General features: G+C 43.0%; 1 protein-coding gene across 2 annotated transcripts in view; it reads right to left on the minus strand.

Annotated features, from left to right (window-relative positions):
* GRIN2A (glutamate ionotropic receptor NMDA type subunit 2A) overlaps window positions 1–24,438 on the minus strand; it is a 365,860-nt gene that overhangs the window by 337,511 nt on the left and 3,911 nt on the right. The window lies entirely within an intron of this gene.

Consider the following 24,438-nt stretch of genomic DNA (forward strand, 5'->3'; position numbering starts at 1 on the left):
ACTATAAACTTCATGAGGGAGGGACTTGGTCTAGTCCCCCAGGATCCCCAGTGTCTTCAACAATATACCTGGAAACAGAAGGCACAATCCATATTTATGGAATGAAGAAAATAGATAAAATACAATTCCTAGCCCCAAGAGTATCCTCAACAGAAACTACAAAAGCACAAAAGCATAGGAAAGGCACCTAATCCCAAGGGGGCGGGGATGCAAGTTTTCGCATGGGACATGGCTTCTGAGATGAGTTTTGAAGGACACAAGAGAGGCAAAAGCATCACAGAAAAGGAATAGAAAATGTGAAAGAAGCCAGATGTATTGTATTGCAGCAACCAGAGCAATGTTTTTTGCTATATTTTATCAAGCCAACAAGAACAAGAAATATATATATATATATATATATATATATATATATATATATATAAAATATATGGGGTTGTGTGATTAAATCCATTTAGGAAATACTTAAACACAGTTTAAAGATGTCTGTGGTGCAAGACTTCTCAGAGCCTTGAATGGGCTTATACATAATGTAACTATCCAAGATTTTCATGATGTTCAGCATCTTCCTAAATTATTTCAGCTTAAACTCTGCTCTGAAGGGAACACCTCCCAGGACTAGTATTCCTCAGAACTTTCTTAGGGAAATGCAGGACTAGAGCAAATTGCAAAATCGGGAGAGAATTGAGCAGAGGCTAGAGAGGTAGGCAAGGGTCAGAAAATCATGGTAAGAGAAACAGTGTGGCCAACAGCTTACATTTTATCTGAAGGCAGTGTGGTGTAAGTGATTATCTGAAGGCAAAGTGGTGTAAGTGATAAGTCTGCAATGAGGTTTTATCCCCATCCCCATCACAGAAAAAGGATGTCATTGCTGGTCCTTTTAACAGCAATCAACAGCTTACGGACCAGGAGACCTACGGACTGGGACTCAGGAAGGAGGGTGCCTGAAGTTTGGCAAGTCCCTGAACCTCTCTGAACCTCAGCTTCCACATCTGTTTGATGGCCCACATTAAATACATCCATCCTTTCTATGGTCTCTGTCAATTATTACGTTCAGTGATGTGACTCTGATACTACCAATGATTATGATGTTGGATAGAAAGGGCTAAGGTACCATCTTTCCTATTGAATGAATTTGAAGGCTAAAAACTATTTCAAAAGAAAAGAGTAAATAATCATGCAGAAAATCCATTGTGAGTGGTAGAAGGACAATGAAAGGGATGGCCTAGCCTGGAGGCCAGGAGAACTGTTAGCTTTCCTGCTCCACCTCTGCACCTGTACTCACACCTGTCTCCTTTCTCCCCAGGGAAGCTTCTGTCCCCTTCAATGATTTTTGATACTCTTGCTACTCATGGGATCAGTCATTTCATGGCTCCTCCCAAATCTTTTGAATCAAAGAGCAAGAGGGAAGGAATCATGCCATAAGACTGGATTGCCTGCTCAGCACGTGTGGTCAGCTGTGTGGCAGAATATAAATTTAAAACACCTAAGTAATTAAACTGTCACTTCCGATTAGAGGAAGCATATTCAAAGGAAAATCTAATAGGAGAAGAAAAATAAGGAAAGAAAATATGTTTGACAGAGCCAGCGAGGCTAAGGCTTCCTCCATTCCCGGTCTACACTGACAAGGTCTCTCCCACAGGTAGGCACAGATCTGCTCTTCCAAAGCACACATACTAGGCACTGAGGGGTGAGGAGATGACATGGCTACAGCAAAGGTATAGAATAGGAATACAAGGAGAAACCAAGATGGCAGCATAGGTAATCACCTATACTTGTTGCCTCCCACAATCACTTCAAAATTACAACTAAACGGCCGAACAACTACCACCCAGAACCACGGGAAAGCTGGCTGAGTGGAAATTCTACAACTAGAGGGGTGAAGAAAGCGGATTGAGACCGGTAAGAGATGCAGAGGCGCGGAAAGTGCTGGCATCAGGATGTGCTGTTCTTTAAACCAGGAGGGAGATAAAAGCTCCCGCTTGCTCTGAATTCCAGTTACAGGCGAGACTCTGGGGGACCCAGACACATATGGGGAGAAACTGGACTGTCTGGCATTGGGACAGGAAAGTGAAGGTGGCTTACTCTTAGAGGTGCTTGCAGCATTCATTGTTCCTGCACGGGTGCGCGGGATGCGGAGAACCAGGGGCTTCTCGGTTCAGGGAAGCCATTGCTGTTTGCTCCACCCTGGTGATTCCCAGAGACCCCGCCCTACCCAATTTACAACCCCACCCAAGCTGTGTGCATCGGCTTTTGCATATGAATGGCCTGTCCTTTCACCTAAAACAAACTGCAGCTGGGTCAGAGAGCCCCAGAGATTCCAAAAGAAAGGCCCACTACCTGGCAGCAGCAGTGGCCTTGCTTCACAGCTGGGCCTCGTCTGGGCAATTCCAAACCCCATAGAAAGGGGAGGAATCTGCAAATGTCTCTGTAGCTCCTGCTGGGCAGCCCCAGACAATGGCTGACCTTGCACGTCCTTGGAGATGGTAACGGATTACAACTCTTCACATCCGTAAGAGACACATTCAAGGGGCAGACTCAGTGAGCACCAAAGCCCTACTGAAGCAAGTCCTGCCCCAAAAGGGTGTCTCCTACGCAACAGATCTTCCAGTGTGGACACAGCTGGTCACCACAGCCATTTGGCCTGGAGGTCAATTCCTCCCAGTGATTCCAACAGCAATCAAGGGTTAACTACAACAAGACTGCAAACATCTCACAAAGAGATGCACCAAGAGCATCCACCTCAGGTGACTGGGGAGGCTGAACCACTGGGCCCTATAGGACACCAACCACACAAGGCCAGTATATCAACTCAAGGAGATTAGCAGCTACCCAATACATAGAAACAAACACAGGGAAGCAGCCAAAATGCAGAGACAAAGAAACAAGTCACAAATGAAAGAAATGGATGAAAGCAAACTACTGGATATAGAGTTCAAAACCACGGTTATGGTTACTCAAGAATCTTCTAGAAACCTCTGAGAAATTTAGTGAGACCCTGAAGGATATGAAAAAGGACCAATCAGAAATTAAGTATACACTGACTGAAATAAAGAATATTATACAGATTCCCAACAGCAGACGAGAGGATCCCAAGAATCAAGTCAAAGATTTGAAATACGAAGAAGCAAAAAACACCCAAATGAAAAAGCAAAAATAAAAAGGAATCCAAAAATATGAAGATAGTGTAAGAAGCCTCTGGAACAACTTCAAGCGTACAACATCTGAATTATGGGGGTACCAGAAGAAGAGAGAGAACAAGATATTGAAAACCTATTTGAAGAAATATTGACAGAAAACTTCCCCTACCTGGTGAAAGAAATAGACTTACAAGTCCAGGAAACGCAGAGAACCCCAAACAAGAGGAATCTAAAGAGGACCACACCAAGACACATCATAATTAAAATGCCAAGGGCAAAAGACAAAGAGAGAATCTTAAAAGCAGCAAGAGAAAAACAGTTAGTTACCTACAAGGGAGTACCCATACAACTGTCAGCTGATTTCTCAACAAACTATGCAGGCCAGAAGGGAGTGGCAAGAAATATACAAAGTGATGAATAGCAAGAACCTACAACCAAGATTACTCTACCCAGCAAAGCTGTCATTCAGAATTGAAGGTCAGATAAAGAGCTTCACAGACAAGAAAAAGCTAAAGGAGTTCATCACCACCAAACCAGTATTATATGAAATGCTGAAGGGTATTCTCTAAGAAGAGGAAGAAAAAGGTAAAGATAAAAACTATAAACAAAATGACAACAAATACATATCTATCAACAAGTGAATCTAAAAATCAAGTGAATAAAAAATTTGAAGAACAGAATAAACTGGTGAATATAATAGAATCAGAGGCATAGAAAAGGAGTGGACTGATAATTCTCAGGGGGGAAGGGGGTTGGGGGATACAGGAGACTGGAAAAAAATCTTACACCTATGGACGAAGACAATGGGGGCGGGTAAGGGCATGGGGTGGGGTGGGAACTGGGTGAAGGGGAGCTATGGGGGGAAAAAAGAGGAACAACTGTAATAATCTGAACAATAAAGATTTATTTTTTTTAAAAAAGAATAGGAATACAGCCCTAACCAGTTTGGCTCAGTGGATAGAGCGTCGGCCTGAGGACTGAAGAGTCCCACGTTTGATTCCGGTCAAGGGCATATACCCTGGTTGCAGGCACGTCCCCAGTAGGGGGTGTGCAGGAGGCAGCTGATCGATGTTTCTCTCTCATTGATCTAACTCTCTATCCCTCTCCCTTCCTCTCTGTAAAAAAATCAATAAAATATATATATTTTAAAAAATAGGAATACATTCGGTCATGTGGGAGGCCATTCTTTCTGTCAGGTGCCACAAAAGATACTCAGGGCACAGCAGGCAAGGAAGGCAACTGATTCAGACCTAAGAAATGGAAAAAGCACCTGGGAGCCCTTGACATTCAAAAGTTCAAGAACTTAAGACAAAGCAGAACTAGCAATGACATGTTTTGCACCTGTATTTCTTTTTAGGGTTTTCAGGGTTCTGTATGCCTTATTTGATCTTCCTAAGAACCCTGAGAGTTAGATCAACCAAGATGATCAACACAGGTGAAGATGGTGGAAGAAGAGAAGAACTCAGAGACAGAGTTAGAACTGTGGGGCATGTAGGAGAAAGAGTGCGCTCTCTTGCCCAGCCGGTGTAGCTCAGTGGTTAAGCATTGACCCATGAACCAGAAGGTCACTGGTTTGATTTCTGGTCAGGGCACATGCCTGGGTTGTGGGTTCGATCCCAGTAGGGGGGCATGCTGGAGGCAACCAATCAATGGCCAGAGGCAACCAATCAATGGTTCTTTCTCATGGATGTTTCTATCTCTCTATCCCTCCCCCTTCCTCTCCTTCTAAAAATCAATAAAAACATATTTTTTTAAAAAAAGAAAGAGTGAGCCCTCTAGATCACCTGATGGGTCATTATAGGAGACAGAGAGAACTGGTCTGTGATAGGGAGCAGACTGTGGTGCTTCTTGGGTACCTGGCTAATGGTTTAGACTTTACCCTGGTAATAATGGAGATATCACCAAAGCTCTAAGAATGGGGAGTTAATATGCTCAGAGTCCCCTTTGGTGGTGGGAGCGGTGGTTGATGGTGAGCATCTGGCAGAAAAGTTAGAAGACTGGAGTCAGAGTCCAAGGGGAAGATGATAAGGACCGGGTGACATGGAGAGGAAGGCGGTCACCACGAGTTGGGTAGTGGAAGAATGGACACACCAGAGTGCCAGGTGTGGTACCAGAGATGGTTTTGTCTAACACAGACAAGGCACTAGCTGACAATAAAGCAAACAAGCCAAAGCCCTGATTCTCTTTTAATCCTTCTGATTAATTAATGAGAAGTCTCATTTTGGTGCTAATAGGTCTTCAACACCTTTCTAACACTTGTTAATCTACTCTTTAAGGAGAGCGAAATATGCTAAGGGTTAGCAGAAAATAGCAGCTAGTTGCCTTTTAATGGTGCTGTTATGTTTCCGCTTTTTTTTATTTTGAGGTTGTTCTTTTTAAATTTGTGTGAATGTGTTTGTTCCTTAGTTTACTATTACCTTCTACTTATGGCAAGGGAAAACAGGTTCTATTTTTGGTAGTGATATAACATTTCCTTTTAAAATATATTTATTTTCTTTTATGATGTCAACAAAAGCATTGAGGGGAGAAAAAAGATCATCCCCAACAAGTTAAATGTAGTATTTCCATAACAGCAATTCCACTCCTGGGCATATATCCCCGCCAAAAATGAAAGCAAGTATTCAAGCAAAAATATTGTGCACACATATTGGTAGCAGCACTATTCACAACAGCCAAAAGGTGGAAATAACACAAATGTCCATCAATGGATGAATAGATAAACCAAATGTGATGCATCCCCACAGTGGAATACTACTGTAATATTATTATTGAGCCATAAAAGGGAGTGAGTACTTATACATTCTACAAAATGGATGAACCTTGAAAACATTATGCTACTTGAAAGATGCCAGACACAAAAGGCCACATTTGATAGGACACCATTCCACCTGGAATAGTTAAATCCATAGAAACAGAAAGATTAGTGGTTTCTGGGGTTAAAGGAAGGAGGGAATGGAGTGAATGCATAACAGTTATGGGGTCTCCATTTCGAGTGATGAAGATGTTCTGGGGCTACAAAAGGCAATGGTCGCACACCATTGTGAATGCACTAATACCACTTAATTGTTCACTTTAAAATGGTTAAAATGGCAAACTTTGTTATGCCTGCCTTACTACAAAAAAAAAGTCAAAATAGACCAAAAAATTCTGTGAAGGTGTCATGGGAAGGTGCCTAAAGAAACTCTTCTGGTGGAAAAAGCACAGGGTGGGGAGTCAGGAAACCTAGTTCAAGTGCCAGCTCTGTGTGACCAAGAGCAAGTGTCGGTGACTCTCTGGGCTTCACTTTCCTTCTATTTCCTTCACTTTTCTGAAGTTTGTGCCAGCAATTATGGTGCCTGCGCATGCGGGGGTTCAACATCCATCTGTCCTTCCTTTCCCTTCTCAGTGTGGATGACTTGAAGAGCTGGGAAGGCATTGACAGAGAGAGAAAACCCAGTATGGGGACGAAGCAGAAGGGGACTGGTTCTAGGCAGGTTCAGTTTAAGGTGCTCATGGCTCACTGTACAGCATGTTTTACTTTATGTCAAGGGAGTAAGCATACCAAGAACCCAGAGCAAGAGGCTGGGACCACATGTACAGATGGTGAAGCATCTGCACAGCTCCAGCTAAGGAGGACCACATCTGGAGAAGGGCAGCTACTAGGGATGCTTTGAGGAAGGCCCTGTCTCACCTGTCGAGAGGCCTAGGCCCCACCAAGCAGGCAGAAGGCAGATCAGCAGCAGCCAAGTAGGAGTGACTCTTGACCTTGAAGAACAAGTTGACTCCTCTATCACAGAGTGGACCTTAGCCCAGTCCAATTTCATGCAAGAAGAGAGATGAAAAAAAAAAAGGAAAAATGTATTTTATAAATTTAATATCTCATAGAATATATATATATATATATTTCCTTTTGACAGGGAAGAGTACTGAAGCTCAGATTAAACCCCAGGTCTGTCTAACTCCAAGCTCCAAAATTTTTCCAACACAACCTGCTCTTCTTATTGCATAGAATTCACCAAAAGAAGGAAAGATGTTAAAGCTACAAGAGCCATTAGCCCAACCTTCTCACATGCAAATAAGAAAACTGAGGTGCAGAGTTTGCCCAGCCTGCCCGCCACGCTCACCCTAGTACCATGGGGAAGCAAATTAAACTCCTTAGCACAATCCTGCATGCCCCTGTAGTGAGACGGTTATAATGGTCCCTGTGGTTGGCTAACCCATGGCCCCCCAGGTATCCAGGTCCTAACCCCCCGAGTTTGTAAATGTTACTTTGAATGACCACAGGGATTTTTGCAGATGCTATGAAATTAAGGCTCCTCAGATGGGGAGACTATCCTGGCTGCATGGGTAGACCCTAAATGTAATCATCCGGGTCCTTACAGGAGGTGTGACAACTGAAGGAAAATGCTATGCTGCTGGCATTGAAGTTGGAGGCGAGGGTGATACGCCAAGGAATGCCACTCTAGAAGCTGCTAAAAGCAAGGAAACAGATTCTCTCCTAGACCCTCGAGAGGGAGCACGCCCTTGCGACACCTTGATTTGGGCACAGTGGACCCGAGTTCAGATGTCTGCCCTCTGGAGCTGCAAGAGAGTGAAAGGGTGCTATTCTCAGACACCGAGTTTGTGGCAATGTGTTAAAGCAGCCGTGGGAAAGAAATACCGTCCTAGACCTAGCCCTTTCACTGTGCCACTATCTTACTTAAACATCTGGGCACCTACCTGCCCCAAAACTGGGTGCTAGAAAGAGGGGAAAGATGAAGTCATAAATGTAAGTGGGATTCAGTCTCCACAAACTAAGTGAATAGCAACACACATCACACAGGGCAGTGGACCAAGGGCAGATGAACCATGAACGGGACATTGACTTGGGCGAGACTCCATCTGGCTTTGAAATTCTGCCCTAAGCAGGACACCAGACGTGGCTTTAGGAACGAAAGAGAAGGCTGCATGCAGGCGGGCCTCATTAAAATGTACTTTCTAGACAGGACTCCTGGTCACGGGTAGGATCAGAGATCCATCTAGTCTCTGGTCACAGTGTGGCTGAGGATTTGAATTTGTGATTCAGCTGCTCAGAGTCTGAGGAACAGTCAGAGGCAGAGCCTTTCCTGGTGCAGTTGAAGCAGAGATTTGGCCCCTTTGCTGAATTCTTCCAGCCCATTGCACTAACCCTCATCAATCCTAAACGTTAACAGATTCCTTTCAGAAATAAAACATGATCGCGATGTATTTTGGAGAAATGCCCCAATTAGCAGAAAGCTCATTATTGATTAGTTCTTCTTCTTTTCTCTGTCCCAGGTATCCTGAATTTCTTGACCCTTTTTCTCCCATCCAGGTCCAAGAATGATGGGGCAACTGCTTGTGAATAATTTGGTGGAGGCACATTAATTGTTCAGACGACTCCCAGGAAGGCCATGTGTGAGCAAATGAATCATCCTTCTGAAAAGAATATTAAGCGCCTATGTGCACCAGCGTCTGCCTGCTGCAATCTGCTCGGTGCCCTGACTCAAGCTGCCGCAGCCCGCCTGCACTGCCAGCGCAGCCAGCGCCGAGTGTTAACATCCTCGCACACCAAGTCCCTCTTGGTCCTGACACCAACCCCCAAATAGGGAACAGACTCCATGGGGTGCTGCCTAGATAAAGAGACACGAGCATTAAGAGACCCTAGTCTGCTAGAGCTTCAAAGGTTTAGTAAAACATGGGGCCCAAAGTGCAATGAAAACTTCACTTATTAAACACCACCGTGTAGACAGTACCACACGGTGACCAGACTTCCAAACCTGGAGCTGTGGTTCTCAACCGGGACAAACGTGCCCCCCAGGGAACACTTAGCCGTGTCTGGAGACATTTTGTGTTGTCACAACTGGGGGTGTGGCAGTGCTATTGGAATCTAGTGGGGAGCAGCCAGGGATGCTGCCAGACATCCTACAAGGCAAAGGACAGCCCCACAGCAAAGAATTATTCAGCCAATATGTTAGTAGTGCCAAGTTTAAGAAACCATGCCCAAGAGCCAAACTAGCTGTGTTCAAATGCTGGCTCAACCACTTACCACTGTGTGAATTCAGACATATATCTTAAGTTCTCTGGGCCTCAGTTCCTTCATCTGTAAAATGGGGATAATAAAGAAACCTACTTCACCATGCTGCTGCGAAGACGAGAAGTGTTAATGTGTAGACTGTATTAGTGTTAGAACAGTGCTTGCTACACCATGTGCTTTATGTGCCAATGTGCTCTATATACACTTTTCACAGGTAATTATTGATCTTTACAGCAACCTTGCAGGATTGGCATTACTACTAACCCATTTTATAGATAAGAAAGTTGAGGCTCAGAATGGTTACATGGTGTGCCCAAGGACACAGAGCTAGTAAGTTTGAGTTGTCTGAATTCAAAGCACACACTCTCCTACATTTCTCAGACAGAGGCATGCATGGTCCAGATGTACACATGTGCAGAGAATAAACGTGGCAGAATTTTCTGGAGCATGACTTTTGCTTGACTATTTGGTGAAGAGAAAAGTTGACACATCTATCTGTAGGTCAGTTTGAAATTAGTCTGGCCTTAATACCAATGCAGTTACAGTATGAGATGGTACACATACTCTGCATAAATTTTAAGGTAAAGCACAGAGAGAAGGCCACGTGGGGCACAGCCTGCCCAGCATCGTGTTTACCAGATTCTCCCCCGGTGTTGGTTTCCTACGGCTGCTGTAATCAATTACCATGCACTGAGTGGTTGAAAGCAACACAGATTTGTTCTCTTACAGACCCAGAGGCCCAGAGTCTGAAATGGGTCTCACTGGGCTAAAATCAAGGTGTCACTGGGCTGCGTTGCTTCTGGAGGCTCCAGGGGAGGTTCTGCTTCCTGACCTTTTCCAGCTGCTAGAGGCAGCCTGCATTCCTTGGCTTGTGGCCCCTGTTCCATCTTCAAGGCAATTACTCCAAACTTGGCTTCTGTCACCACATCTCCTTCACTCCTTCTCCCTTCCTCTCTGTAAAAAAATCAATAAAATATATTTTAAAAAGAAAAAAAAGAAATGGGTCTCACTGGGCTAAAATCAAGGTGTCACTGGGCTGCGTTGCTTCTGGAGGCTCCAGGGGAGGTTCTGCTTCCTGACCTTTTCCAGCTGCTAGAGGTGGCCTGCATTCCTTGGCTCGTGGCCCCTGTTCCATCTTCAAGGCAATTACTCCAAACTCGGCTTCTGTCACCACATCTCCTTCTCTGACTCTCACCACCCTCTCTCCCTCTCATAACGACCTTGTGATTACATTGGACCCACCGCATATTCCAGAAGAATCTCCCCATTTGAAGATCCATATTTGCAAAGTCTCTTTTGCCATATAAGGTGACATAGTCACAGGTTTCCAGGGGTTAGGACATCTTCAGGGGACCATGATCCTGTCTACCACACCCCCTAAAGCTATTTGAATAACAATTTTTAGGAAACACTGAACCTGAAAGTCCTGTGTGTTTTAGGAAAGATTCCAAGACAAGGACTCGGTGCCTCAATGTGTGAGCCCCGTTGCCAGAACCGAAACCCCACCAGGAGAAGACAGCAGTCAGTGTTAGAGTACGTGGGGGTGTGAGTTCTGATCTGTTCAGGAGTAGAAGAAAAGCACTAGGAAAGCTTGGGATGAAGCTTGAAGTGCCTCCCAACCTCTCGGCATTATTCTGGTCCGGCTGCCATAACAAAGCACCACAGATGGGGGTGAAGGGCACACAGCAGAAATTTATTTCTCATAAGACACTGGGGGGTAGGGGAGGCCAGGGGATTGTCAAGGGCAGGGGGAAAAAAAAGACACATATGTAATACTCTTTGTAATACTTTAAGCAATAAAAAAAGAAAGAAATTTATTTCTCACAGTTCTGGAGGCTGGAATGCAAGAATAAGGCACCAGCAGATTCAGTGTCTGGTGAGGATCCATTTCTTCATTGATTGATATCTTCTGTGTCCTCACATGGTAGAAGAGGTGACAGAGCTCTATGGGGTCTCTTTTATAAGGGCACTAATCTCATTCATGAGGGCTCCACCCTCATGACCTAATCACCTTCCAAAGGCCCCACCTCTTAACACCATCAAGTTGGGGGTTAGGAACTCAACATATGAATTTTTGGGGGGACACAAACATTCAGCCCATAACATTGGCATGCTGTAACAGAGGTTAAATATTTGGGAGATCCTCCCCCACACACATCTGTTAATATCAACCCTAAGTCCCTCCTACTTGTGTTTGCAACGCACTTTCTGGCCCACCCAGAACCATGGCAAAGGAGAACAGTTATTCCTTGGCACCCATGCAATATCCCTTTCCGATCTCAGGGCAGTCACTGTGACATCCTCATCCCGCCTTCAATTTTCTAGAGAAAGGAACAAACCATGGGTTCACACTCCTACTGCTCACCACAAAGCCGGCAACATGAATACATCGCGGGCTAAGACATGGTTCTCTACCGCCTCCTGGCAAATCATAATAGTCAAGTTCCACGAAATGATTTTCTACTGAGAAATTTTACATTTTAAAGCAATTCTTGAAATAACATTGATACAGACACAACGGTTGAGCAATGCCTGGTGACTAAGAATGAATAATCATAGAACTCCCTGCCAGGCTTCAAAATATTTATTAATTTTTAAAAATTCAAATTATTTCACTGTACTTTATATTGGACTCCATCATTTTTGAGCTTTTCCATTTACACAATGAGAAATCTCAAAGAGGTTAAACTGTGCAACATCCAGAGAACAAAGAAGTGTGACTAAATTAAAATATATTCCACAGCAGGTACCATAAAATAGATGCAAATTAGAACAATGAGATTCTAGTAGAAAAGTTTTTGTTTCAAGTTCTGGCTGGAGTTAGGTGACTAAGGCACTTTAATACAGCTATGGGAAGTGTCCAGGGTTCCAATCTTTCTGGACACCAATTAGAAGTACAAATCAAGAATCTTAAAATTCTTGCCCTGACCAGTGTGGCTCAGCGGATAGAGCATTGGCCTACGGACTGAAGGGTCCTGGGTTCAGTTCTAGTCAAGGGCATGTACCTTGGTTGTGGGCACATCCCCGATGGGGGGTGTGCAAGAGGCAGCCGATCGATGTTTCTTTCTCATCGATGTTTCCAACTCTCTATCCCTCTCCCTTCCTTTCTGTAAAAAATCAATAACATATTTTTTAAAAAAAAGAATCTTAAAATTCTTGATGTACAGTGGCCCAGTAATTTCAGCCACAGGATTCAATTCAACACCAATAATCTGTAATTCAGACATTTCATTATGAAGGGGTTCACTGAGGTGCTATTTTTTTAATATTTTTTATTGATTTCAGAGAGGAAGGGAGAGAGTGAGAGAGAAGCATCAATGATGAGAGAGAATCATTGATTGGCTGTCTCTTGCATGCCCCCCAACTGGGGACCAAGCCTGCAACCCAGGCATGTGCTCTTGACCAGAATCGAACCTGGGACCCTTCAGTCCGCAGACCGACGCGCTATCCACTGAACCAAGCCAGCTAGGTGCTAAGGTAATTCATAATTACAAATGTGAAGCAATCTAAATTATCAAGTACTATTATCAAGTAAATAATGATGTTTCTATATCATAGAAAATGCAGCAGATAAAAATGCTTACAAATAATTTGTAATGCTTCTGATAAATAAATTAAAAGCTATATGTGAAATTATATAATCAATAGTATATATGTGTTTGTATATAAGGTATAGAAAATACTAGAAGGAAATATACTGAAATGTCACTAACAATTGTCCATGGATGGTGATTTTTATTTTCTTTATACTTCTCTGAATCTCACTAACCTCCCAATGTGCACACATGAGATTACTCTCATATTAGCTGAAGTTATTTTTTAACAGTCCTTAAAATTCTTATCTTTTTGCGATATATACTGATACATTTATTCTGACATTATACATATTTATACTGACATTTTAATAGATGAAATATAATGATGTCTTGGATTTGCTATAAAATGACCCCATGGTAGGGGTAAGGAGAGTGATGAAGTATATAAAACAAGAATAATAATTGTTGAAGCTGGGAACACGAGGACTCATCATACTATTCTCTCTACTTCTTTATGTGCTTGAAATTTTCCATGATTAAAGTCTTTCTCTGAACGCTGCCAAGTAACATTCAAGTACTAATTAACCAAGACAAAACCACCAGCAATTAACTAAAGTGTAATTTGACCATGAAGCTCAGGCTTCACCCAAAGCCCACCATTCCCAGATCCCATGGGTGGAAGCCATGCCCGTCACCTATCACCAGAGCCACAGCAAGCCTGTCATTTCATACCGCTTAACACCCTCTTCCTGTGGTTTTGGCTCTATTCACCCAAGTCAGCCAATACTACATTTCCTCAGCCCTACACATATCTTAGCTTGAAAACAATTCACCTGGCAAATATGTGGGGGTTTTTTCAGCCCTAGAACTACAGACAAGCAAGACAATGTGAATTTCAAATGCCACTCGGTCTTTTTGGCTAGAGTTTTCTAATTTGGAAGAGAGGAAACAGAGCAGGAGACATTCCACCGTTTGCAACAACAAAACAGAAATTGGCAAAAAGCTCAGCGTTTGGATTGCGAGACCTGCCTTCCAGAGGAAAATTCAGGAGCTATCCAAACAACACTTGAGCCCGGCAGCCTTGAGGAGCCTGTGAAGAGGGAAAGGCCCAGGTTGTAAACTGGCGTCTGGTCCTCCGTGAGCCAGCCTCTTCCACTCTGCAGCTCATCCTTCATTGAGCTGGATGCGACCGCAGGGCAGGCACATAGGGGACAGCCTCTTCTAGCTCAGGAGTTCTTTAATTCGACTCTAGAGCACAGCCCTGTAGGGCATCTTCTCTGACAAATTCCCGCCCTCAGACCTCTGAATGAGGTGCCCTCCTCTATATTCGCACAGCCCTCCAAACCATCCGCACCATAGATGCATCACTCTGAGGCCGGTCTCCAACTAGGTTCTGAGTTACATCAAAGCAAGTATTTGGATGATAGATATACCTATAAAACATTTGGGCCCAGGGTACAGGCTCAATAAATGTTTGAAGAATGAACATATTAATAAACCAATAAATTAATGAATTCTAAGAAGGTCTATGAATGGGTTTCAGAGGGTCTGTGAGCCCCAAAACTGAACGTAATATGGAATGCATGCTTATAAAGGCGGTTCCTCTGGGGAGGGTCTGTTGCTTTAATCAGTGTATAAAATGATCATGACTCTCCCCCACACCACCCCCAACTATCTTCAATTACTTGGGTGAGTCTGTGGGTCTAGCTTGAGGTGCCAGAGCTTTTCAGAAGCGATCCTATATTCTAGAATGGGTCATTATTTTGTTTTGGGGAAATAGGCACAGTTGGGGAGCAACAGAAAATCACCCACCACTTTCAGGTCAGTGAGATTTAAAAGAGGAACAGGTCCTTGTCACATACCAACTTCAACCTAAATTACAAATGGGAACAAGCCACCATTCCTATTTAATTTTTTTTCTTTGAATGAGTAACATGGTCACCTCCGTGGAGAAGAACGTGTGTCTGAGGGTCTGCTGTGCAGTATTGAGCAAATACCCTTTCTCTAAATGCTATTAATTGGGATTTGTTCGTTTTTTACTCTGCACATGATTAGCTCTTTCTAATAAATAAATAATTAGAAAGAACACAGCCATTTTCATTATACAGAACACTGTAAAATTTGAATGGAAAGACAAAGCATTTGGAAAGCAATTTCAGGTTCTGCTTTTCCCTGGAAGATGTGAGGGGCAAATTAGGGAAAGTAGATAAACAACAGAATAGTCCCCAGAGCATTTTCTGCCCTAAGCAAATGCTCAAAACACAGGCGGGTACAACAGACCAAAAAAAAGAATAATTTGACAACTGAAAAGTCAGAGAGGGTTCAGTCTATCTCTTTAGAATGTAAAAGGATTACTACAGTAAGATGGTCAAAAAATGTAAATATACTTTAATAAGTAATCATGATGAACTGGATGCAACTGCAAATGCTTCCCATTTGGAGATCGGTGGCAATTATTCTAAACACCGTCTTCTGTAGATGTGCTTCTTGGCCAAAAACACTTCCACTAGTAAATATGATGCCGGCTGACCTACTTATGTTTATATTTATATATGTGTGTGAGAGTTGACATATACCTACATAGGTTTTCTGCTTTTCAAATATCATCTACCCTTCAGGATGATGTAAAGTCCTTTGGGGATTTGAGGCGATGATGCAGGGCTCATAAATTCCTCCCCCATGCCAGGCAAATTTAAACTGAATCACTCATCTACTTGCAGAAAGTGGGGATGTTGGTTTTCAGCCAAATCCAAGGGCCTAAAGTTCCAGGACTTGGAGACTGTAAAAAAATTGTTTTCAAGGATTTGAGAGGTACAGAGTCTCTGAGTTAAACAGGACCTCAGCACCTTAGCCAGTTTGGCTCCATGGTTACAGTGTTGGCCAGCAGACCAAAAGGGTTGTAGGTTCAATTCCTGGTCAAGGGCATGTACCTTGATTGGTGCTCAATACCCAGTCCAGGTCGGGGAGGTGGGGGTGTATGGGAAGTAACCAATTGATGTGTCTCTCACATCGATGTTTATCTATCTATCTATCTATCTATCTATCTATCTATATCTCTCCCTCTTCCTCCTCCCTTCCGCTCTCTCTAGAAAAAAAAAATCCTTAGGTTAGGATTAAAAAAAAAAAGGGACCTCAGAGGTGACCCAATCCCGTCTGGCCAATGTGAGTCCAACTCGCCAGCCCGTTCTTGACAGGCAGTCACTCTCCACTCAGTCACATCTGACAGACATTTATTCTTCTATAAAACATCACAATTTTCTATCAGAGACCAAATTTCCAAAGCTTATTTCCCATATCAAGCTGAAACTTTACTCCTTCTAATTTCATCCTCTGGCCGCAGTTTTGTCCCCAGAACAAAAGAATATTAAGGCTATCCCCTACCAGTCTATGGAGTAGTGAAACCTCTCTCACACATTCTCGCTGAGATTTCTCTTCTCTGGGATAAACTTCCCTAAGTATTTCTTCTGAGACTCTTAGGTCATTTAGATCCCACACAATCCTGAAGGCTCTTCCTCTGGACAAACTGCAATTTTTCAACATTCATCTTTAAATATCAAACCCCACCCCACACCCGAAATAAGTCCAGTCTACAGGTAATGGTGTTATACCACTTGGCCATTGCTCCTACACCCCTGCTAACAGAAGCAAATGTTGCTTCAGTGGCAATTATCCATTCTTGGAGACAAATCCTGATTGTTATTCTCTACCAGTGATGTTCAAGGGGGTGGCATGTGACTCGTGCTGGCCAATGAAATGTAAGGGAAGTCTACTCAAATGGAAGGATAGAGAGTCAAGAAAAAAAGCTTTTTTTCTATCCTTTTTTCTTCCTGTTTTAAAGGCTGGCATGTGAAGATGTGATGGCCGGAAAGAAGCAGCCCTCTTGTAACCAAGAGGAACCAGCAGCTGAGGAAGGCAAAGTGAAAAGGACCTGACTCCTTGGTGGGTTATTAAGTCACCAAACCATACCTGGGGCTCCTTGTTAAACAAAAAAATCCTAAATAGCTTAATGGTTTAAGCCACTGTTGGTCAAATATTCTGTTACTTGCAGCAGAAAGCACTCCTATCAATATAAAAAGGTATGCCCTAGTTGGTTGGCTCAGTGGACAGAGTGTTGGCCTCCGGACTGAAGGGTCCCGGGTTCAATTCCAGTCAAGGGCCCATCCCCAGAAGGCAGCTGACCAATGATTCTGTATCATCATTGATGTTTCTACCTCCTTCTCCTTTCCTCTCTGAAATCAATATATATATATATGAAGGTATAATGGAGGTATCATAATCCTAATTCTGACATTATCTTTCTAAAAATATGGACTTCACTTTTTAAAAAGCCATATCACTACTTAGAATCTGAGGAGCATCTGCTCAATGCAAAACAATAAGCACATAACAAATAAAACCCCCTGTGACTGGGGGGGCAGGGGGGTCACAATCACAAATGATTATAGAGACCGTGCAGTTAGCATAAAAAGTGAATCTGGCTATATATGAAATAACAGCGAGCGTGCAGGGCTCTAGTGAACTTGACAATGCTTGCCTCATCTAAAGACATTAAAATTCAAGCATTTTAAATACTGTGGTGGGAAATAAAATACTAATGCATCCATGAGCCAGATTCAGCAGGCACTTCACTAGTTCATGACCCTTGCAAAAGTCATTCTCAACTCTAGTTGGAAAGCCACATCTGCTTCCTGCAAGAGTGCAAATCCTCCTTAAACCCGCCAGTGCAGTCTGGAGTATGGGCTCATCATTTCAATCTGCAAAGGCAGTTTTGAATTTTCATTCCATCACCCAACGTCTTAATCATTTTAGTTACAACCAAAATATTAACATCAAAATCGGTTGTCTCTCTTGAATCTAAGCCCCTTCCCTAAACTAACTGCATTCAGAATGATTCACTTGAAAGAGCAATAAAATAAAAGCAGAAGAATAATCCCCCAAAGACCTGGATTCTGGTTGTGTAACTAAAAAAAATCATTGCAAAAGTCAGGACCTTTATTTTCTCATCTGCACAAAGGGATTCTTTAATCATGTCCCTGGGGCTGCCAGGTTCCCCAGGCCATCGCTGAGTTACTTTATCCTTGGCAGAGATGAAATAAAAACTATATATGGTCACGCCCTAGATCCCTAAGCCCCGAGCAAGCATCTGATCCAATTGGTGGAGTTATTTACTGCAAAGGTCACTGAGACAGTCTCCGCTTACAGACATTGGCCATAATTAGTCTTCAGTTTGCCATAAAGCTCATGGCAAGTGCAAAGAACTCAAAGGAAGCTTCTGGTAGTCCCAGTTACGAAAGTCTGAGTCATTTTATGTTGGACTCTCCATTCCTAAGGGTTCTGTGGAATTCATTCCCAGCTTCCTGCAGGGGATTCCCTCTTCACCCTTCATCATTTTCCTCTGGTTACTAAAGAGTGCATGTACACTGGAGAAAAATAGAAACTACAAAATATAGACATAATACATAGAATTTCTGTAGTAAGTATTTATTATTACAAGTCACGCACTGTGCTACATACTTTACATCCATTATCTCATTTAAATCGCACAACTCTATGAAGTAGGTACTATTATTATTCTCATATTAAAGATGAAGACACCGAGGCTCAGAGCCCTTAAGGAACTGGCCTAGGATCACCCAGCAGATACGTGATGGACTCTGAATTGAAACCCAGACACCCTAATTTGAGATCCAACTTATTAACCATGCTGCAATGACATTTTTTAATTTTAAAAAATTATGACAGCTATGCGTTTACCACCTAAAAACAACCACTGCTCACAGATACGTATGTTTCTCACCAGCCTTTTCCTGAAGGCCATCAATTTTTCAGAGCTGGAAGGGGACATAGAGATAATATCACTTCAAACCCTCATTTCGCTGACTCATTTCATAGGTGTGTGCCAAGTCTCCTCTTCTCTCTAGTGGGAAGATAATTACTAGCCCTCTTAGAGATTAACAGAAATTGAGGGGTTCCATACAAAAGGCCGTGTAGCGCTGCTGAGTAACAGATCATCAGCAGGAGGTGGAAATAGGTGCCCTTGTAACCCGGCATCTCTGGAGTTCGGATGTGAGTGATGGGCCTTTCCATTAAACACTAAAGCTCACGAGAAGGGCAGACATGCACCTCAGAATGTTGGTAGAGCTCACTCCGGAGAGCCTAAGGTTCAGACTCTTGGTCTAAGGGAGTGGTTCTCAACCTGTGGGTCGCGACCCCTAAGACCATCGGAAAACACATATATAATTACATATTGTTTTTGTGATTCATCACTATGCTTTAATCATGTTCAATTTGTAACAATGAAAATACATCCTGCATATCAGATATTTACATGACGACTCATAACAGTAGCAACATTATAGTTATGAAGTAGCAACGAAAATAATTTTATGGTTGGGGGTCACCACAACATGAGGAACTGTATTAAAGGGTCGCGGCATTAGGAAGGTTCGAACCACTGGTCTAAGGTTTTCTGGGATCTTCCGACTCGAGTGGTTGGTTGAGAAGGACTGAAGGCCTGTGGGCTTAAAAGGACAAAATACTACATTGGTGGCAGCAGTGAACACAGCATCGTGGCCACATGCACACTATGAATTAGCCACAACCGAGGAGCAGCCCCTGGGAGGGAAGGAGATGCCCAGGCAAGGCCTCCTAACAAAGAACAGCTATTTTCTCCACCTCCTACATCGAGGATCTCAAGCCCAATGCCTTCAGGACCAAGTCCACAGCACAAAGGGTGAAGTGGGCAAGTTGAGGACTAAAGAGAGAAGAGAAAGAGCGCCTGCGCTGTCTGAGGGGGAGGGGTGCTGTTTATCTCCAGCCCACTGTTGCCACGGGAAACATGGGCCCAGTGTGATCAGGCCTTCTGATTTTTTTCAAAGAATCATGAAATTTGGATTTTTTTAAAAAATGTCATGTCTTTAAATGTTGGCAACTAACTTTAAAATGTTGGCAAGCAATTTAAATTTGAATAATAAGGAGGAGTGTCGGACAAAGGAAACACACCGGTTAATAACATAACCTCTCAATGACCCCATGGCCTTATCAGAAACCACCAACTCATTAAAAAAACAGGATTCTTTTTGTCTCTTTCCACTCTTTCCACACCCTTCTCCACCACCCATCCTCCTCCTTCACCCCTCCCCTCCCCACTCTACTTTGAGGAGCATTTTCCACCTGAGGCTACCAAGAAGATAAGCACTCCTCCCTTGAAATCCACCAGACCACAGTTACCAAGGGTCCCTGTGATTACCAATGACCCCCGGGCTCACTGGGAAAGTTAGTCATGCCTCTCGGGTGATGCCTGTTGCTCCCGAATGAGTTATGTGAGGAGGAGTGGATGACTGCATCTGACATGCCTCATCACGTAGGCTAAATATAGGCCTCCCCGCTCCCAGGAACTACCCGATGCCTCCATTGCCTCCGCAGTAGGAGCTGAGTGAGCTCCACCAACATTCTGATGTGCATGTCGGCCCTTCCCATGAGCTTTTAGTGTTTAATGGAAAGGCCCATCACTCACATCCGAACTCCAGAGCTGCCGGGTTACAAGGGCACCTACTTCCACCTCCTGCTGATGATCTGTTACTCAGCAGCGCTACACGGCCTTTTGTCTGGAACCCCCCAATTTCTGTTAATCCCTAAGATGGCTAGTAATTATCTTCCCACTAGAGAGAAGAGGAGACTTGGCACACACCTATGAAATGAGTCAGCATTGAGGGAACAAACACTGCATGGAAAGCCCTGAACCACAGGGTGGTAAGTTCGCCCAGAAACTGCAGCAAGCTGGCAACAGAACCAATGGCTTCGTTCATTCAATCAACAAACATATGCCAAGTAACAAATGCAAAGATTAAGGGCAGCACAAGTTGCCAGAAAGAACACACATGTGGACTAGTAATTAAACTTACAAAAGGTAGAAAATAAGGAAGAACAGTTAAAATAATTATGGTATAAACAGAATACTCTGAAGCCACTTAAAATCCTGTCTGAAAAGTCTACTTACTGATAAGGGAAAATTCCAAGAATATATAATCGAGTTTGAAAAAATAAAAGCAGGTTGTGAAATATAACTGAGTCAAAATCAGAATGAACACACTCAATAACCTCCCTCTTCTACTCCTAAAACATAAAATTTATAGATATTTTAAAATTTACATAGTAGTACTTGGAAATAAGCACAGGGAATCAGATAAAAAATAGAAAGGGTTCCCTAAAAATAAATGAACCAAAAGAAGGGACTCTACAATTTTAAGTAGAAATCAAAGCCACAAGGTCCATGGACGGATGGGTCCATTATGAGCCATGGGAGCAGAAGTCCCAACATCCACCAGGGGATGATGGACAGAACCATGCTGTTATGAATGGGGTTGAAACATCTGCACCGTCCACCATGAGTCACAGCCAAAAAGCATGCTCCTGTCTGTGTCAAGGAGCCAAAATTAAGCCATCCACATGAGACTGGGACCCAAGCTTGCACCATAGGGTATGCAGCACAGGAAGACAGCTCTGACCTGAGCTGTTGATATGAGCTCTGATTTAAAAGCACACACCCTTACAGATATAGGGCAGGAGAATACTTAAAACTGCCTTGCAAATAAGTTACAAACACAAATTAGGGAATATCTGAGGACATCCAATGATCAGACTCGCCCAATAAAAGAATTCATACCTGAAGAAACAAAGATGCTAGAACAATCAGAAAAGGACTTTATGACAAGTATTTTTTAAATCCTCAAAGAGACAGAGGTGGTATTTACATCCACAAGGTAAGAAGAGCTTTTTATAAATCAAAAAAAGTGAGAAGGCATGAAAAGAAACTAGCTATTTATCTTGGAAATAAAATAAACCATTGTTGAAATGAAAAACTTAGCAGATAGGCAAAACAATAGACCAGACACGAATGAAAAGAGCTGGTTAACTGGAGTATAGAATTGAAGAAACCTTCCCAGACAGAGCACAGAGAAATAGAGAACTAGGGGGCAAAATGTTTAAGTTAATGTACATGGAGGATTGATGGAGTAGCTACGTATGAAGACAATAGAGATCATGTTGGAGAGGAAACATCCAAGAGATAATGGCTGAGATTTTTTTCCAGAATTAAAGAAAAACTGAATCTTCTGACAAAGAAAGCCACAGAGTGCAAAGTACAATAAAGGTAACCATATAGACAGTATAACCCTGAATTTATAACTAAACAAACACAGCTTGAAAGAAAATAGACCCAAGTGTCAACAGTGGTTACTCCTGATGATAGAATTTAGGGGGAGATTTTTATTTTCTTCTTTAAATGTTAATGCATTTTCTAGGTACTCTGCAATGAAAAGACGTTTTTATAAACTGTCTGTAGAGAAGGAGTATTTGTTATTTCACATACACATAAACGTACTTAAAAAAAATATCTGTCCTCAGGGAACTTGCACTCTAGTGGAGGAGATGAGGAAATAACATCTAAAGCATTAACCCACATGGAATAGATGTAGTTAACATGTGAGCCTTGCCTTTTCCCCTATGAAAAAGTTAGAAATAAGAGGGACAGGGAAGGAGGAGGGAAGGACACAGCAGAAACATATAGGACTGGTGCATATGCTTGATTTATAGGGACTGCTACTGCAACTTCCATGTATTCCACTTGGACAGGATCAAAATAGCCAAACCAAGATGTGGTTAGAACTTATGTACATCAATCATTATTCCCACCTCTAACTTAATTATATCTCAAGACCACCCACAGATAGAAGCAGAAATTAACATCTTCACTGTAAATTCAATTAACACCACAAAAATCTGTCACTTGACACATTTCAATTACTATAAAACTTTCTATTTTTTTTTTCAAGGGCCAAGTAGACTGAGGGAAAGGTAAAATGGTAGGGAGAGGTATTCAATGTAACTGATAATCGACGTAAGTGCCATGGTTATCCACGGGGGCACTATCGCGTTATCAATTTCGAAGCGAAAACACAGTTATGTTCTGGGCTTTACCAAGTGAATGTCATCACAGGCGGAAACAGGGAGGCCTTGTCAGGGGTTCAGACTTTGTGGCCATAAACACCACTCGCACGCCCGACCAAGCAAGGTGGTCTGTTTCTTCAGAGCCAAACAAACTGCGTTCAGCATTCAGCATTCAGCTCCAAAAGAAACAGGTGGCAAAGGCACTAGCCAACTTGATGTGCTACTAGGCTGTTCATGTCTCAGACGATCTCTTTTTTTTTTTTTAACACATCCAGGTTTTTCAAAATACCACTCTCTAACCCAATCCTTCTCAGTATCAGAAGCACATTCCATATGTGGGGCCCAACATGTACCCCAATATTATCCCTACTGACATATTTGATTCCCTGCCATCAAGACCAACTCAGAAAGCCCCAGCAATGAGGAATATACAATTTCCTTCACCATTTTTGAGTCAAGGGATCTTTTGTTCCTCTCTTCTCCACCCCCCCTTAAATCTCTCTCTAATCTTGATTTCTCTGAAAATGTTCTTTCTCATCTCTCTCCTGGCATTTCCTGATTCCTTTTTTCTTTTAATCCTCACTCGAGAATATGGTTGTTGCTGTTTTTTTATTGATTTTTAGAGAGAGAGAGAGAAAATATCAATGTGAGAGAGAAATATTGATTGGTTGCCTCCCGTAAGGGCCCCGACCAGGATCCAACCTGCAACCTAGGTATGTGCCCTGACCGGGAATCGAACCTGCAATCTTTTGGTGTACCGGATGACTCTCCAACCAACTGAGCCACCTGGCCAGGGCATCCCTTTTCTTCCTTACTCTCTTGTCCAATCCCCAGAAGGAATTTTCACTCCACAGGAGAGGAGGATGCTTCCACCCATAGCTCTTGGACTTCTCAAAACTCTCTTCCTTACACCCTGTTCAAGAGAGGAACAGCTGCTGGTAGTAAGTCAGAGCCTGCCATTCACAGTGGGAAGGGTCACTGCCTATCAAGGGAGTGCTCAGCTATGAGCCCATTCCCTGTTCCTGCTGCTGTGCCTGCGGTCGGATGTATGAGTCAGGAGAGAGCCTGAGCCACACACCTGCCAGCTCTGACATCCCAGCCTGAGTGAGCCTCCAGCCACCTTCTCTAATTCAGCTTTTATCAGATTTCTCCACTGATTGTGCTGGGCCTTATTCAATCCAGAAATTTCACTTTCAATATGGCTATTGTTTTCTGTGTATTACTCCTTTGGTCAAAACTTCAGAAGGGAGGAGGTATTGGTGGTAATACTTAAGATACTAAAATCCCTGCTGGAAACCGCTGTTCTCCTCCTTTTTAATATCTTTATCAGAAGGCTGGTCACTCCAGCTAGACACTTATGTGCAAGCTCTGTGGACTCTGATTTGCTGCACCTTTCCATGGCTCAGTACCTCCCATAAAATGAAATTCCTTGACCCCCCTGCAGATGGGATGACAAAGTCAAAGAATAGGCTTGACTTTGGTAGAATGTGAGATCTACAGCTTAGGACCAAAAAAACCAGAGATCTAGTTCCATCACCCACTGTGTGGTCTTGGCCCAGTCATTAACTGCCCTACGCCTCAGTCACTTCATCGGAAAGTTGCAGGGTGTTCTCGTAGACTCTAAGTCCCTTTCCAGTTCTGAAATGGCCCATCCCTTCGTGGCAGGGCACAGCTGTTCCCTACTTTTTTCATGCCAGGAAAGAACCCCCAAACTGAGAAGTGGCTGGGAAAATGCTCAACCACACATAGGAATTTTGCTAGGCTGCAAACCATTTTAAATGAATGTTTAATAAGATACTGCATC

Source organism: Myotis lucifugus, unplaced genomic scaffold (genome assembly GCF_000147115.1).
Source record: "Myotis lucifugus unplaced genomic scaffold, Myoluc2.0 scaffold_176, whole genome shotgun sequence".
Classification (NCBI taxonomy): domain Eukaryota; kingdom Metazoa; phylum Chordata; class Mammalia; order Chiroptera; family Vespertilionidae; genus Myotis; species Myotis lucifugus.